Source organism: Geospiza fortis, unplaced genomic scaffold (genome assembly GCF_000277835.1).
Source record: "Geospiza fortis unplaced genomic scaffold, GeoFor_1.0 scaffold12, whole genome shotgun sequence".
Taxonomy (NCBI): domain Eukaryota; kingdom Metazoa; phylum Chordata; class Aves; order Passeriformes; family Thraupidae; genus Geospiza; species Geospiza fortis.
Genome location: NW_005054323.1, coordinates 3,352,160 through 3,358,811, shown reverse-complemented (window position 1 = coordinate 3,358,811; position 6,652 = coordinate 3,352,160).

Sequence of the window (6,652 nt, the reverse complement as noted above, 5' to 3'; positions counted from 1 at the left end):
ATGCACATGTTGAAAGAAATAACAGTGACATTTTGGAAACATTGCAGTACTGTCAAATTGCAATATTCAAAGAAATGTACTTGATTGCAAAACTAATCAAGGAAATGTTGATGTGATGCTTCTTCTAGATAGTAAGAAATGAATGCTTATATATATATATATCTAGATATACATAGTTACATATATTATATAAATACTATGCACTTAGGCAGTAATAGAGATAAAAACATAGAAAGAGATGCGACAGGAAGACTGAAGCCTGGAACCATGACTCTTTCTGTAAACTGCACATATTACTTATTCCCTAGTATTATTAAGCATGTGTGTATTTCTTTTGGGGTGATATCATATTGCATGTTACTTATTTAGAAACCAAGATGATTTCTTGCGCTGTAAAATGTTTAGCTCTTAACAAGATCTATATAACTATTTCCAGATTCTACATTACTTACAATCCTGCATATTTAGTGTTTAATATCCAGTCACATTTGTAGGTTATGTTAGCACATGCATGCACGGATCTATCTCAAATAATTACTAAATAGCAATCTATGTGACTGATCTTAGAAGAGCAAAATAAAATCAAGCATCTTTTAGATTCAGAGAATAGCACTAAAATTGTCAGAGGAACATGCTGATAAGGAGTATGTAGTCTGAAATGTAGTGATGTGTTGAAAAAATAATTAATATATTAAAACCACATGAATTAAATTAAGCAAAAAATTAATTTTCCATGTGCAAAAAAAAAATCACTTAACTACAACTTTAAACATCTGTATACAAAGCATTAAGAAGCTTAGGAAAGCAGAGTAGTACTAGGAGCCTGCAAGCACAGCTAACGTCATTAAGCCTGCATGCATCCTGAATTCTGGTAGCTTTGGTAGATCTATCGTAAAGGCTGTACTGAGAAAGAGAAGACAAGGCAAGAATTGAGCAGTTTTTGACAATTCCTGTACTTAAGGATCTTTTGACTGTAGAAGTCTATGACAGTTCTATTTTACACAAAAGCAGAAATATTTTTTAAAAATCCAGTCTTCCCTCCAAGTTAGTTTCATTAACAACTTCAGCATTACCACACTTTCACCTATGAAGTTTTGGTATTTCTTTCTGTACACCTTCTTCCACAACACTTCTTTAACTCTAAACTTTCCCCTTATAGATCAAAGAAATAGTTCTTAAAAAAACTTTCCCACAGTAGTTTTCAAAGCCAGTCCAAAACAGAGTCTAAAAAGCTTTAAGTGCAGCTCCAGTCCATCTTTTGTCCCTTTGAGCAAAGCATATTAATTCTGACCAGAAAAGGAGCCCCATGACTAGTGTTGCACACAGGGAAGCCAAGCCCACACAATGAGCGCAAGCTACTCCCAAGTACTGCTTTCGGTTAAATGGCGCGTGAAACCTCCAGGTACCTAGACAGAGAGAGACTGACTCACAGTTAATCAACTTCCTTCAACTTTATTTAGAAACAGAAATTCAAAGCTGCTAGTACATGCACTATTAGCGAAGAATTACTTTGTAGAGCAAACAAAAAGTCTTAAACAGACTGTCCTCCATTGTTTCCTGCTGGAGAATTATCATCCACTCCACTTTTTCTGTCTTTGTAATTTTTCAGGAAGAATAGAAACCAAAAGTTTTCTTGGAAAGAAACAGTGCAATTTTCCTAACAGAGCACATAAGTGATGCCTCAGAAAGTACAATGCATTTCTGAGAAGGGGAAAGAATGACAGAGCTTTTTTCTCCATTAAAGAAACATTTACAAGATCAAAGCCAAAGCTTTATTTTGCTTTAATCCTCAACAGATGAAAACAGTCATACACTCTTAATTAGATGTAGAGCATACTTCTTGTAAACTGATGGCAGAGGCAGGATCACATCCTCAGTCACTTCAGACCCAACTAAAAAAGAGACAGTCATTGCCTAATGCAGCCACAAATTACTTTCCATTTTGTGAAAAAACCAAAATCCTGTTCTTTCTCATATTTCAACAAAAGTCTGTGTAACAGTTACAGATCAAAGAATTCCCTTATTAAGAGAGCAAAGAAACAAACATCTCTTTTTACATACTTTTGCTCAAGTGACAAGAACAACTGTGACAGAACACACAGGTGTTTTGTTTGCGCCACAACCAGCACATATGTAAAGTTTGATCTGTTAGAAAAATCATAAGGTAGAGGAGCATCCAGGATCAGACTGGGAGTGTGGGAGGTGAGAATGAAAAGAGAAGAGGAGGACTGGAAACTTCTTTCTCACAGTTCCAGGGACTGCAGTTGCTTTTGGCCCCTCCTTAGAAATCGCTCCTTCCTTGAACAGTCCATATGTTCCTGGAGATTCTCAGAATCAGCTTATACAAAGTTGTGCTAAGGAGGCTAGAGATACCAGTAGTCAAATCTGCTGGCTATTAAGCAGAGCTAGATGATGAAGCAGATGTTAGAATAGAGAGTGCAAGCCAGACTACAGACAGCCTTGCTGTTAAGAGTGATGTGCAAGAGAGATTTATGGGTTTTCTCTAAAGCCTTAAAAACCCCAACCAAAAATTAATGAGGCAAGGCAAATAACACACAGCTTGAACCAACACTTGAAATCTTGATTATTATGAGGCTGCATTGTTAAGCTCACACTCAGGTTACCAATATGGCAGTTTATCAGCTGATGTCAAAAAACGAGTTTGGTGCAATACAGTTACAACAACACAATCCTTCAGGGAGAGGTATCATTGAGCGAGTCTTAGGAAAAAGCCACAGTGGCCCAATACATATGAACTCATGTCTAACTCAGTGAAAACATAAGAAAATCTAAGGAAACATCCTAAACCTGACACTTCACATGTACATGAACCACACCCCAGAAAACTGCACACTTCTAAGAAGTAAAGAGAAATTTCTCAAAAGCAGTTCTGGATTGCTGGTATAAAACAAAAGCAGAGACAAAAGCATGAAAAGGGAGCAGGCAAAGGAAAAAAACGAGAACAACAGGGCTTTCTATCTTGCTTTGCACACTTCTTATTGACAGTAGGATTGTATCAGGCAGTATTTTTGTCTGTCGTTTTCACATTATTCATGTGAAAAGAGAGCACTAATGAGTTTCGTTTTCTTCCTAGATTAGCAACCACAGTTATCTGAGGTTCTGGGACTCAGATGCACAACGACAATGCTGACCTAAATTCAGGAAGACTTGGGTAGCTCATGTTTCCTAAAAACAAAGCCTGCAGCTGATGAATGAATACACACAGGGTAGATGCTGAACCAGATATCAAACCAGAGCTCCCACAGCTCACTCTGTTATTACTAAGCCTGGATCATAAACATCCTAAATAGATTCAGAAATGCAAGAGCCATCTCACACTGAATGGAAAGAAGTTGACACAGTCTGCATTCTCATTTGAAATACAAAACTACAATATCCCTTAACGAGATAAAAAAAAAAAGCAATCGGTATAAAAAGAAAAACAAAACAAAAAAATCCCAATAACAAGACAACTAAAACCCAACCCAAACATTAATAGCTTAAGGCATTAAACGACCTGAGTATACTCTGCTACTGCATCAAGCTGTTTAATTACAATGCTGCAGTTAGCACTTGTTTAAATTATGTAATATTTAAGTAAAAAATAACCTCAGCTCTCAAGCACTGAATGATGGCTTTGTCTGCTAAAAAAAAACCAACCAAACAAAAAAAAAACCACAACCAAACCCAAAAAATACACAAAGCAAAACAACAAAAAAGGCACCAAACCAACAAAAAATAATAACAAAAGAAACCTCAACCTAGACTAAACCCCCCTCCCCCCCAAATAATAAACAAATAAAAAACCCTAAACAAAAATACCCACATAACTGCAGCAGGTTCTAAATCATCATTTACTGAGTCTGGAAAAAATTTACTTTCTGAAGTGGAACCAGGATGACCCAAGCACTGGTAAAAAACAATTAAAGAGCAACAGAAGGCTTCAAAGACTCTGAGAACATGCAGTAAGCAAAGTTTTCAAGGGAGTTGACATAGGTATCCAACATAGTGCTGATCTTTCTGAGGAAGAGGACAGGGTTAGATAATTGAGAAAAGCGTCCCATGGTTGAACAGCTCTATTTTGACCATGTAAGTTCTCAATGCATTTAGAGCACTTGGTCATGAGACCAAGACTGAACCTTTGACTCCAAAAGATGACGTGCACTGGTGCGTGTATGCCAGCACAGTCATGCAAAACCAGTCCTCCCCACATCACTGCTCCAATCTTTGTAGGTAACACAGCATTTGCAAACATTCTTCACTACGGTAAGATTCATCTATTAGAAGACAAAATTATGCCCTATATACTTACTGCCATAAATATTTGTTTTATAAATAGATTATCTCATTTTTGAGAAGTCTTCCAAAATTCACAGAAATCCACTGCAATCTGGGATTAAGATCCACAGCCTTTCTACAGCTGATGCCAAAGATCAATTGTCAAATTAAAAAAATTAAATTTTCCCCAGCAATTAGAAATTTCATACCTATTTGAAAATGAACTAAACTTGAAAATCTCTAACCTGACAGACCTGTAGCTGTTCTAACATGTGCTCTGTTCCCCCCGTCATTAGAGTGACCAATTCCAAGACTACTACAATGGGATGAAACTGATGCAGACACAGTATGACAAAAGTTACACCCGTACATGAGTACTTAAATACTGTTATTTCAACAATTAGAAGTGACCAGTCTTGTAACATGAGATCTCCTTTACCCTACAAGGAAGTTCTGGAGAAAGACAAGATTGGTAACTTAAAACACACACACAAATGCTATCACCCAGATTTTTGCTCTAAGTTAAATGCAGCTTTGAAGTAGTCCCGGAATAGCAGGCCGTTCCTCATTCGAGGATTACTGTGTTCCAGGAGCTTTCTAATGCTTTAAAGCATATAGGTTCTATAAAGTTACAGCACATCCCATTTTGTGAGCTGTGGAACTACCTAAACATTGTTTTAATCACTAAGAAAGATTTCCTGGTTGTCCTTAGAGGACACGGAACCAGGAAAAGGGGGGATTAAGCAATCAAAAAAGTATCATACGTTCTATTACTTTGATGCTTCATTCTGAAAAGATCTATTTTAGATTATAGTTCATGCAAAGTGTAGGGATCACCCCAATTCTGCTGCATAATTCCCAACACTTGCCTTTAGTCTCACAGAAATCCAGCGCGGTGACACTAAGCACCTCAGCAGTAACTGCTAGTGATACAGGGCAATAGCAAAACAGAATTAGATACAGGTTCTCCAGTCCACAGTGTCATCTTTTCATAAAGGGCATAGAAGTCACTGCTGCTAATTGAAACCAATGTTTAGGGCCTAAGATGTTTGCATATAACAGTCCAGAAGCAATTATAACAGTAAACTCACCTAAAAATCAAATATATGCAGAAAACTTCGTCAGAAGGCTGAAGACAGCCGTCATAATCCTCATAGTAATGTTATACTAAGTATAAATCTTACTGACCGTGTCTAAGTGGCACACACATGCGTACTAAATGAAAAACATTTCAAAGTCTCTTAAAGCAGCCTGATGATCTCTCAATTAGTATTAATTTACACAAGCAAATCTCCTCTGCCTTTCAGTACCTCATTCTTGCCATGTCAGGACTTCTTGGATCCCGACAAGTATCACTGTTTGAAAGAGCTGATAGTTAAAGCCTTAGACGACAAATGCTTCACAAATTAAAGACGCAGTTTTGCACATAATAGTTTCTCTTTTATTTTTCGAACTATAGGTGAATCACAGTTCTCAATCTTTAAATTTTTGCAGAACAAAAGAAAGGGTAATCTACTGTGTTGCAAATGATGCGACCTTGATAATTACCTCCGAAGGTTAAAACAAAGCAGACATTTGCAGCCTCTGCTGGAGCACAGCTGTGGGGCCAAGAGCCCTCGAGAATCATCTTAGCTGTGGAAACCGATGCAATTTTATGGACTGAAGCTAGGGAGCAGATACTCCAGAGATTCTCTCTGTTTCAAGTGAATAACTACCAGAAAGCAACACCGAAGCATGAAAGTTTTCTGATTTTCCGTGAGTCTGTTAGATGACTCTTACATAAGTATGTTCAAACAGCATGTACTTTCTCATGCTGGAAAAAAAGGCAAACAGGTTTCAAGTACGGGGTAAGTAAGGGCAGAGTTGTCAACTAAAGCAACTGCATGCCATTGATAGATCAGCCTTGCCACTCCAGGGTGAAAATCTAATGTACCTGGGTTCCAGCACCGCAAACACGGCCGATGCCAAGGCACTTTAACAGGCCAATTAAAGCGTTTGTCTTCTGGAACTGCCTGTCCTTTGTTTCACGGTTCCCTGTTAACTTGAAACTTCCCCTAACCCAGTTAGTCAAAGCCCAAGGCACGGCTGGAATCCACCCGGGACGCGCCAACATAAAGATCTCAGGAATTCTCTGCGCAACAAAGGCAGCCCAAGCCCCCGACAGCGGGGGCGTGGGCTGCCAGGGGGACCCGCCCCCCCAGCGGCCCCCCCGGGAGTAACCCGGGTAAACAAACACCCCGACTCGCCGGTGACATCTCTCCCGCTTTCCACGTAGTATCGCGCTCTCCCGGAAAGTACTTATCACGGAAAAAGTCACCGAGAGCCGCTTAATCCCGTTAGAGAAAAGCCGATCCCCGGCCGAGCCCGGCTGTTC